This window comes from Triticum dicoccoides, chromosome 5A (assembly GCF_002162155.2).
Source record: "Triticum dicoccoides isolate Atlit2015 ecotype Zavitan chromosome 5A, WEW_v2.0, whole genome shotgun sequence".
Taxonomy (NCBI): Eukaryota; Viridiplantae; Streptophyta; class Magnoliopsida; order Poales; family Poaceae; genus Triticum; species Triticum dicoccoides.
Genome location: NC_041388.1, coordinates 619313856 through 619325849, shown reverse-complemented (window position 1 = coordinate 619325849; position 11994 = coordinate 619313856). Strand labels below are relative to the sequence as shown.

The 11994-nt window shown below is 40.0% G+C and overlaps 1 long non-coding RNA gene across 1 annotated transcript; it reads left to right on the top strand.

Moving 5' to 3' along the window:
* Positions 1-1483: 1483 nt before the first annotated feature.
* On the top strand, positions 1484-3320 carry LOC119298120. Its single transcript, XR_005145804.1, has 4 exons — positions 1484-1791; positions 1892-1968; positions 2832-2971; positions 3092-3320. It is a non-coding gene; the product is annotated as an uncharacterized LOC119298120 (long non-coding RNA).
* The last annotated feature ends 8674 nt before the right edge of the window (positions 3321-11994 follow it).

The following is an 11994-nucleotide window of genomic DNA, read 5'->3' as shown; positions in this document are numbered from 1 at the left end:
TTTTCATATTAGCAATTTGTTTCTCAAAATCCATGAACGTTTTTCATTTTTGAGGAACTCTTTCAGAAAACTTATTTTTTAAAATTCGTGAATTTATTTTCAAATGTAATGAACTTTTTCCATATTCTCAAACTTTTTTTATTTTTGCAAACATTTTACATTTTATGTACTTTTTAAAACTCACAATATTTTCCAAATTCACAAACTTTTCTCAAATGGATGAATTTCTTTTAAAAACAGTAAACTACTTTTGGTTAACAATTTGTTTTTGAATGTATGAAAACCAGCCGGTTTTTTTCCCCAAAACAAAAAAAGAAACTAACAGGCGAAGCAAGCGAGAAGCAGGAGTGAAGTTGGGCAGCGGGTACCGGGATTTCCTGTTTGGCGCCCGTTACAGAAACATCAAAAAGGTGGATGAACGAGGGATCAAACCAAGAACATCGTCGCAACGCTCCAGCCACCTGGCCAAGAAGGCTTTGTTAATAAATAATTCAGTCTACTTATTTATTATTCATGTCAGTTCAGTTTTTCCTTTTTCTTTTTTCCTCATCCTTTTTCAAATTCTGCGAACTTTTTTCGAAATCAATGAATTCCTTTTCAATTTCCATGAACTTTTTCAGATCCGATGAACCTTTTTTTTGAAATCCGATAAACTTTTTTTAAATCCGTTGAACTTTTTTCATATTCAGTGAACTATTTTCAAAATCGATGTACTATTTTCGAAATCAATAAACCTTTTTTCAAAAATGATGGAATGTTTTCAAATTTTGATGAACTTTTTCCCAAAATCTATGATTTTTTTTCAAAACAACGATTTTTTTCTTTCAAATTTGATGAACTATTTTCAAAATCGATGAACTTTTTTCTAAATCGACGAACTTTTTTTAAATTCGTTGAACTATTTTCGTTTTTGTGTTTTTTTCATTTAAACTCATCAACCTTTTTTTAACCCGTGAACTTTTTGTTGTGAATGATTTTTTTAATTCCTGATTTTTCAAAAAAGCATACACATATTTTTTGAACAGTCAACGGTCAACTAGTCACATCGTTCAATTGAAGAACATTTGTTTCTCCAATTAGTGAACTTGCGCGCAGTAGTCTTTTAGAAATGCGCGCTGCTCTTGTAGTACTGTCTTGGCGTGAGTTCGATCCCGAGCGACGCCCGCTTTTTTTGTATGTTTTTGCGCTACAGTATTTCGGTGCATTACGTGGTCATGGGCCGGCCCAGTAGGTTCTTCTGTGAGCGCCAGTTTCGCTTCGGGGCGCTTAAGGCGCCGACTAGGACCTCCCGCGGGTACCTCTCCTCGTTGTGTACCTTTTTTTTTTTAGGAACCCCTCGCTGTGTAGGTGTCCCCGTTTCCAAGCCCACAGAAACACGGTCCAGTTCCTCTCGCAGACGCCCCAGTTTACACGTCATGTTCGGCCCGCTCCATGTGTACCCAATCGCGCTCCCGTGAACGAGACGGACACGGACCGCGAAACGCTCCCATGTAGCCTGGCGGCGAAACCCGGCGGCCGCCCAATCCCCGCCGCGCAGCTTGCCGCTGCGTTCGACGAGGGAGCCGGGGCACGGCAAGCCTGCCCCCCTATAGAGAGACTGGTTCGGGGATGCGGGCCAGTGGCGCGGCAACGTCGTGGGTGGTGGGGCAGACGCGCATCTCTAGGACGACCCGGACGCCGCCGCCATCCCAGCGCTCCTCGACTCCCGCTTCGACGGCGAGCAGGTCGACGCTCAAGCGCCTCCTCGTCCCCATCTCGCGGGGATTCTACGTCGCCCACCGCTTCCTGCAGGTGCGGCTAGTGTCCCACCCCTCTCGTCCCATCTCAATTCATGTCACGCTGCGGATTCCGGCGAGGCGGCGACTGAATTGCGTGTGTGCTTGCGTCACAGGCGGTCAAGAACGTGCCGGCATAGTCGCTTGAGATGAAGAAGCTCGTCCACCTCTAACCGTTCCACCACGCCGAGAAGTAAGCTCAGCCCCCCTTCCTCATCTGCACTCCTCCCTGCCTGTGATAAGACGCCAAATCCTAACTAGATTCGTTTGCAATTTTTTCCCTGAGATTGGTCGAGCCAAATCTTAAGTAGATTCGTTTGCATCTTTTTCCTGCATGTGATTAGTCGAGGCCGATCTGAGCTAAGTGGGAAATTAAAAGACAATCTCTTCTTTATCAAAATCAAGTTCTTTGGATGCTTGGGCCAAGAAATTGCTGTCATTGCAATTTTGATGTGTTAAAATATAATCTTCTAATGTTGTGGACACTTGCGTTTCACACTTGTGCACAATCTTGATTCTAGATGTGAGTAATCCTATCGAACAGACATGATGCATTTTTATTCAGGCAAACTATTTTGTTTGAGGAAGTCTGAAGTCTGAAATCTGTATAATGCTTCTCTAGTGAAAAACTTCCATCTGCGTTCAGCTTAGTGCATTGAGTGAAAAAATCGACAAAATTAAATCATGGCTGTGGGTAATCCTAGTCCTACTCACCTGAACAGACTTGATGCTTTGCACTCGGAGTTTAGAAATTAGAATGTGATGTTGTAATTTAGTTGTCTGAAAAAGTCTGAACCATATGCATTGTTTTTCTAGCGAGGAAACTGCACTTGTCCCCAGTATAGGAGGGAGGCTGATGGCTAACTACTGAGTATTCATTAGGGTGAGATAGTATACCTCACAAGATCTAACCAGTGCACCGTGTTTGCTTGTTGTGTGCAATAATATAGGTAGCATATATGACTTTGGTATGATGCTTGATTGTGAACTTTATATATTGCTTGATTATCCTGGGGAGGCTGCTCATTTGTGGCTTATGTGATCGCCCCAATGCAGGTTTAAATCGCCGTGTAAGTGAAGGCGTATTTCTCCTTCACGCCTTCGACGTCAACCCCCCTCCCCTTGGTGTAGTACTGTTTAATCAGGCAGACCTGTTCTGGCCCACAATACTATTTCTCTTTTTTCTAAAATCCAGGGTACTTCCAAAATTCATCTAAAATTTCCCTCTTTCCAATGATACTACTTCTGTAAATTTTGGAGCCCTTTGCACATATTGTTTATTGATTGTGTGTTAATTTTATTTTTCCAATGAGTAGAAAGCATTATGTTTCGAAAGATTCAAGGACGTTCAAGGAGTGACCAAAACCATTGAAGACTTTGCTGAGCGAGGCAAGCAATCTACTTTGATCATGTTGAACCCATATTTGCATTACACTTAGAATTATTTTTCATGCATAAAGTATTGTTTACTAGTATTGCTATGTTAAGTAAATTAGCTAGGGTTTAGCTATGCCCTATGTCCTTGATATTGACACACCTTTGACATTCTTATGCTAAGTAAATTAGCTAGGGTTTAGCTATCCTCTATGTGTTTGATATTGACACCCTCCTTTGACATTCTTAATGCCCCTCCTTTCTAACCAGGCAGTGGTCACAAATAAATGTGGGTCATATGTGCAAGTTTAATAGTAATGCTTAGCCATGCTAGTCGCGTAAATCATAGGACTTGGGAAGAATCTTTATTACTCATAAATGTTTTACAAAAACCAAGGGTGTCACTAATGCCCATGGGATGACTCTGAAAATAAAGTTTTACAAAATGGAGATGAAGTGGAGATTTAGTAAGGTGATTGTGATCTTGACGAGATAGTCAAAGATGTTCGGTGGATTATGAAAATTTATGTCTAGTAAATGAGCATGGTGGTTATTATATTGGCGGATAAATGGATCTTTAGTAAGCTTAAAGCAATTTGGATTTAGTTAGGAGATTATGATCTTGAACCAAATTTAATGGTGGATTATTGAGATTTTGATGCATTTATTTAGTTCATTGTGATCTTGAGGAGATAGTCAAAGATGTTCGGTGGATTAATTAATCTTGGAAAATTTGGATTTAGTTAGGTGATTGTTATATTGAACCGTATTTCATGATGGATTAGGTGATTGTGACATGCTCACATACTAAAAATCCATTTATCCACCACTATAATAACCAACATGCTCACCTACTAGACGTAAATTCATATAATCTACGGAACATCTTTTACTAGCTCATCAAGATCCCAATCACCTAACTAAATCCAACCAAAGCCTCATAATCCACCATAAAATTTGGTTAAAAGATCGCAATCACCTACCTAAATCCAAATTGATCCAAACTAAATTAAATATTTGTTTATCTACCAATATAATAATCACCATGCTCATTTACCATAACTAAAATCTCATAATCCATCTAATATTTGGACTATCTTCTCACATCACAATCACCTAACTAAATCCACCTAGAATCAAATAAATCACCGAGAAATTTGGTTCAGTGTCACAATCACCGAACTAAATCCAAATTGTTCCTGTCGACTACGAGGCGCCTATGGTGACTTCGTAAAATCTCAAGATGATATGCCGGCTCAATCTCTCGAAGGTGCTCATAGGGTAGGGTGCACGTGTTTGCGTTCATAGGGATGAATGTATGTGCGTTTATATGAGCGCTTGCGTCTGTACTGTGTTAAAAAAGATTAGTTAATCAACCGAACATCTTGGACTATCTCTTCAAGGTCTCAATCAACTAATTAAATCCTTTTAAAATCTCGTAATTTGCCATGAAATTTGGTTCAAAATCACAATCGCCTAACTAAATCCAAATTACTCCAAGTTTACCAAAAATCCATTTATCCACTAATATAATAACCACCATGCTCACTTACTAGACATAAATTCTCACATAATACATCAAACATCTTTGACTATCGCGTCAGGATCACAATCACCTAACTAAAACTAACCCAAACATCAAAATCCACCATGAATTTGCTTAAAAGGTCACAATCATCTAACTATATTCAAATTGTTTCAAACTAAATTAAAGGTCTGTTTATCCACCAATATAATAGTCACCATGCTCACATACTAGACCTAAAATCATACGGGAACAAATATTAGATAGTCCAAATATTAGATGTGAGAAGATACTCCAAGTTTACCAAAAATCCATTTATCCACTAATATAATAACCACCATGCTCACTTACTAGACATAAATTCTCACATAATACATCAAACATCTTTGACTATCGCGTCAGGATCACAATCACCTAACTAAAACTAACCCAAACATCAAAATCCACCATGAATTTGCTTAAAAGGTCACAATCATCTAACTATATTCAAATTGTTTCAAACTAAATTAAAGGTCTGTTTATCCACCAATATAATAGTCACCATGCTCACATACTAGACCTAAAATCATACGGGAACAATTTGGATTTAGTTCGGTGATTGTGACACTGAACCAAATTTCTCGGTGACTTATTTGATTCTAGGTGGATTTAGTTAGGTGATTGTGATGTGAGAAGATAGTCCAAATATTAGATGGATTATGAGATTTTAGTTATGGTAAATGAGCATGGTGATTATTATATTGGTAGATAAACAAATATTTAATTTAGTTTGGATCAATTTGGATTTAGGTAGGTGATTGCGATCTTTTAACCAAATTTTATGGTGGATTATGAGGCTTTGGTTGGATTTAGTTAGGTGATTGGGATCTTGATGAGCTAGTAAAAGATGTTCCGTAGATCATATGAATTTAAGTCTAGTAGGTGAGCATGTTGGTTATTATAGTGGTGGATAAATGGATTTTTAGTAAACTTGAAAAAAATTGGATTTAGTTAGATGATTATGATCTTGAGCCAAATTTTATGGTGGATTATGAGATTTTTGATGGATTAGATAGTTGATTGTGATCTTGAGGAGATAGTCAAAGATATTCGGTGTATTAATTAATCTTAAACAATTTGGATTTAGTAGGTGATTGTGATATTGAACTAGATTTCCCAGTGATTTATGAGATTTTAGTTGGATTTAGTTAGGTGATTGTGATATTGAACTAGATTTCCCAGTGATTTATGAGATTTTAGTTGGATTTAGTTAGGTGATTGTGTCTTTAGAAAATAATCAAAGATGTTTGGTGGCTTATGAGATTTTAGGTCTAATAACTGAGCATGGTGATTATTATATTGGTGGATAAACAAATATTTAATTTAGTTTGAAACAATTTGGATTTAGCTCGGAGATTGTGATCTTTTAACCTAATTTTACAGTGGATTATAAGGTTTTGGTTGGATTTAGTTAGGTGACTGTGATTTTGACAAGCCACTAAAAGATGTCCGGTGGATTATGTGAATTTAGGTCTAGTAGGTGAGCATGTTGATTATTATATTGGTGGATAGAGATGAGTGCCACACAAGTGACTCAAGGCGATGATGCTACTACTACGGAAAATAACTGGTAAACAAGGCAACAGAGGAGAGAATGGGGGTAGTGGCAGTAGATGGACTTTGATCCAGCATCCCACGTGCTTGTGCACTCTCCGTTCCCCGTTGTTCGGCTTGGTGTTCTTGTCCTGTTTGCGGATTTTGTGTCACACACTTGATTAAGCATCCCACGTTCCCCTAATGTGCGCCCTTGGCCTTGACGATAGGTAGCGCCGTGTTCTCGGGCATGTCCCGTGGGTAAAATTTAGGTATGTGTCGATTGTCCGAGCTCTTGCTCGCCATTGGTGGTGCTTGAGCGTGCGGTCTTGATGTCGCCCAGCAAGGGAACACGGGATGTGGGATCAAGACAGCACACATAGCAACCCGTCACCAGGCAACGGACGCCCGTTCGGACTTTCAGGAAGCAGAGGTGGACACAAAGGTGGATGTTGAGCTCCATAGCCGTCTCGACAATGTGCTCATCAGTAAGAGCAACACGAGCAAGAAGATCTTGGATGTACTCCTATTAGGAAATAAAGAAGCCATTAGAGGTAGAAGAAACCTCAATCTCAAGGAAGTCACGACTTCTGTAGTAAACATGGAGCAATTTGGATTTAGTTAGGCGATTGTGATTTTGAACCAAATTTCATGGCAAATAACGAGATTTTAAAAGGATTTAATTAGTTGATTGAGACCTTGAAGAGATAGTCCAAGATGTTCGGTTGATTAATTAATCTTTTTTAACACAGTACAGACGCAAGCGCTCATATAAACGCACATACATTCATCCCTATGAACGCAAACACGCGCACCCTACCCTATGAGCACCTTCGAGAGATTGAGCCGGCATATCATCTTGAGATTTTACGAAGTCACCGTAGGCGCCTCGTAGTCGACGGGAACAATTTGGATTTAGTTCAATGATTGTGATACTGAACCAAATTTCTCGGTGATTTATTTGATTCTAGGTGGATTTAGTTAGGTGATTGTGTTTTGAGAAGATAGTCAAAATATTAGATGGATTATGAGATTTTAGTTATGGTAAATGAGCATGGTGATTATTATATTGGTAGATAAACAAATATTTAATTTAGTTTGGATCAATTTGGATTTAGATAGGTGATTGCGATCTTTTAACCAAATTTTATGGTGGATTATGAGACTTTTGTTGGATTTAGTTAGGTGATTGGGATCTTGATGAGCTAGTAAAAGATGTTCCGTAGATTATATGAATTTACGTATAGTAGGTGAGCATGTTGTTTATTATATTGGTGGATAAATGGATTTTTAGTAAACTTGGAAAATTTTGGATTTAGTTAGATGATTGTGATCTTGAGCCAAATTTTATGGTGGATTATGAGATTTTTGATGGATTAGTTAGTCGATTGTGATCTTGAGGAGATAGTCAAAGATATTTTGTGTATTAATTAATCTTAAACAATTTGGATTTAGTTAGGTGATTGTGATATTGAACTAGATTTCTCAGTGATTTATGAGATTTTAGTTGGATTGAGTTAGGTGATTGTGTCTTTAGAAAATAATCAAATATGTTTTGTGGATCATGAGATTTTAGGTCTAGTAGATGAGCATGGTGATTATTATATTGGTGGATAAATAGATATTTAATTTAGTTTGAAACAATTTGGATTTGGTTCGGTGATTATGATCTTTTAACCTAATTTTACGATGGATAATAAGGTTTTGGTTGGTTTAGTTAGGTGATTTTTATTTTGACAAACCAGTAAAGATGTTCGGTGGATTATGTGAATTTAGGTCTAGTAGGTGAGCATGTTGATTATTATATTGGTGGATAGAGATGAGTGACACACAAGTGAGTCAAGGCGATGATGCTACTACTGAAAATAACTGGTAAACAAGGCAACAGAGGAGAGAATGGGGGTAGTGGCAGCAGATGGACTTTGATCCAGCATCCCACGTCCTTGTGCACTCTCCGTTCCCCGCTGTTCGGCTTGGTGTTCTTGTCATGTTGGCGGATTTTGTGTCACGCACTTGATTAAGCATCCCACGTTCCCCTAATGTGCGCCCTTGGCCTTGACAATAGGTAGCGCCGTGTTCTCGGGCGCGTCCCGTGGGTAAAATTCAGGTATGCGTCGATTGTCCGAGCTCTTGCTCGCCATTGGTGGTGCTTGAGCGTGCGGTCTTGGTGTTGCCCAGCAAGGGAACACGGGATGTGGGATCAAGACAACACACATAGCAACCCGTCACCAGGCAACGGACGCCCGTTCGGACTTCCAGGGAGTAGAGGTGGACACAAAGGTGGATGTTGAGCTCCATAGCCATCTCGACAGTGTGCTCATCAGTAAGAGCAACACGAGCAAGAAGATCCTGGATATACTCCTCTTAGGAAATAAAGAAGCCATTAGAGGTAGAAGAAACCTCAATCTCAAGGAAGTCACGACTTCTTTAGTAAACATGGAGCAATTTGGATTTAGTTAGGCGATTGTGATCTTGAACAAATTTCATGGTGGATTACAAGATTTTTCAATGGATTTAATTGATTGTGATCTTGAGGAGATAGTCAAAGATGTCCGGTGTATATCTTGAACAATTTGGATTTAGTTAGGTGATTGTGATATTGAACTAGATTTCTCAGTGATTTATGAGATTTTTGTTGGATGTAGTTAGGTGATTGTGTCTTTAGAAAATAATCAAAGATGTTTTGTGGATCATGAGATTTTAGGTCTAGTAGATGAGCATGGTGATTATTATATTGGTGGATAAACAGATATTTAATTTAGTTTGAAACAATTTGGATTTGGTTCGGTGATTATGATCTTTTAACCTAATTTTACGATGGATTATAAGGTTTTGGTTGGTTTAGTTAGGTGATTTTTATTTTGACAAGCCTGTAAAAGATGTTCGGTGGATTATGTGAATTTAGGTCTAGTAGGTGAGCATGTTGATTATTATATTGGTGGATAGAGATGAATGCCACACAAGTGACTCAAGGCGATGATGCTACTACTGAAAATAACTGGTAAACAAGGCAACAGAGGAGAGAATGGGGGTAGTGGCAGCAGATGGACTTTGATCCAGCATCCCACGTGCTTGTGCACTCTCCGTTCCCCGCTGTTCGGCTTGGTGTTCTTGTCATGTTGGCGGATTTTGTGTCACGCACTTGATTAAGCATCCCACGTTCCCCTAATGTGCGCCCTTGGCCTTGACGATAGGTAGCGCCGTGTTCTCGGGCGCGTCCCGTGGGTAAAATTCAGGTCTGCGTCGATTGTCCGAGCTCTTGCTCGCCATTGGTGGTGCTTGAGCATGCGGTCTTGGTGTCGCCCAGCAAGGGAACATGGGATGTGGGATCAAGACAGCACACATAGCAACCCGTCACCAGGCAACGGACGCCCGTCCGGACTTTCAGGGAGCAAAGGTGGACACAAAGGTGGATGTTGAGCTCCATAGCCGTCTCGATAGTGTGCTCGTTAGTAAGAGCAACACGAGCAAGAAGATCCTGGATATACTCCTCTTAGGAAATAAAGAAGCCATTAGAGGTAGAAGAAACCTCAATCTCAAGGAAGTCACGACTTCTTTAGTAAACATGGAGCAATTTGGATTTAGTTAGGTGATTGTGATCCTTAACAAATTTCGTGGTGGATTACAAGATTTTTCAATGGATTTAATTGATTGTGATCTTGAAGAGATAGTCAAAGATGTCCAGTGTATATCTTGAACAATATGGATTTAGTTAGATGATTGTGATATTGAACTAGATTTCTTAGTGATTTATGAGATTTTAGTTGGATTGAGTTAGGTTATTATCTCTTCAGACGATAATCAAAGATGTTTTGTGGATCATGTGATTTTAGGTCTAGTAGATGAGCATGGTGATTATTATATTGGTGGATAAACAGATATTTAATTTAGTTTGAAACAATTTGGATTTGGTTCGGTGATTATGATCTTTTAACCTAATTTTACGATGGATTATAAGGTTTTGGTTGGTTTAGTTAGGTGATTTTATTTTGACAAGCCCGTAAAAGATGTTCGGTGGATTATGTGAATTTAGGTCTAGTAGGTGAGCATGTTGATTATTATATTGGTGGATAGAGATGAATGCCACACAACTGACTCAAGGCGATGATGCTACTACTGAAAATAACTGGTAAACAAGGCAACAGAGGAGAGAATGGGGGTAGTGGCAGCAGATGGACTTTGATCCAGCATCCCACGTGCTTGTGCACTCTCCGTTCCCCGCTGTTCGGCTTGGTGTTCTTGTCATGTTGGCGGATTTTGTGTCACGCACTTGATTAAGCATCCCACGTTCCCCTAATGTGCGCCCTTGGCCTTGACGATAGGTAGCGCCGTGTTCTCGGGCGCGCCCCGTGGGTAAAATTCAGGTCTGCGTCGATTGTCCGAGCTCTTGCTCGCCATTGGTGGTGCTTGAGCGTGCGGTCTTGGTGTCGCCCAGCAAGGGAACACGGGATGTGGGATCAAGACAACACACATAGCAACCTGTCACCAGGCAATGGACGCCCGTTCGGACTTCCAGGGAGCAGAGGTGGACACAAAGGTGGATGTTGAGCTCCATAGCCGTCTCGATAGTGTGCTCATCAGTAAGAGCAACACGAGCAAGAAGATCCTGGATATACTCCTCTTAGGAAATAAAGAAGCCATTAGAGGTAGAAGAAACCTCAATCTCAAGGAAGTCACGACTTCTTTAGTAAACATGGAGCAATTTGGATTTAGTTAGGCGATTGTGATCTTTAACAAATTTCACGGTGGATTACAAGATTTTTCAATGGATTTAATTGATTGTGATCTTGAGGAGATAGTCAAAGATGTCAAGTGTATATCTTGAACAATATGGATTTAGTTAGGTGATTGTGATATTGAACCAAATTTCTTTGTAATTTATGAGATTTTAGTTGGATTGAGTTAGGTGATTGTGTCTTGAGACGATAATCAAAGATGTTTTGTGGATCATGAGATTTTAGGTCTAGTAGTTGAGCATGGTGATTATTATATTGGTGGATAAACAGATATTTAATTTAGTTTGAAACAATTTGGATTTGGTTCGGTGATTATGATCTTTTAACCTAATTTTACGATGGATTATAAGGTTTTGGTTGGTTTAGTTAGGTGATTTTTATTTTGACAAGCCAGTAAAAGATGTTCGGTGGATTATGTGAATTTAGGTCTATTAGGTGAGCATGTTGATTATTATATTGGTGGATAGAGATGAGTGCCACACAAGTGACTCAAGGCGATGATGCTACTACTGAAAATAACTGGTAAACAAGGCAACAGAGTAGAGAATGGGGGTAGTGGCAGCAGATGGACTTTGATCCAGCATCCCACGTGCCTGTGCACTCTTCGTTCCCTGCGGTCCAGCTTGGTGTTCTTGTCTTGTTTGCGGATTTTGTGTCACGCACTTGATTAAGCATCCCGCGTTCCCCTAATGGGCGCCCTTGGCCTTGATGATAGGTAGCGCCGTGTTCTCGGGCGCGTCCCGTGGGTAAAATTCAGGTATGCGTCGATTGTCTGAGCTCTTGCTCGCCATTGGTGGTGCTTGAGTGTGCGGTCTTGGTGTCGCCCAGCAAGGGAACACGGGATGTGGGATCAAGACAGCACACATAGCAACCCGTCACCAGGCAACGGACGCCCGTCCGGACTTTCAGGGAGCAGAGGTGGACACAAAGGTGGATGTTGAGCTCCATAGCCTTGTCAACAGTGTGCCCATCAGTAAGAGCAACACGAGCAAGAAGATCCTGGATATACTCC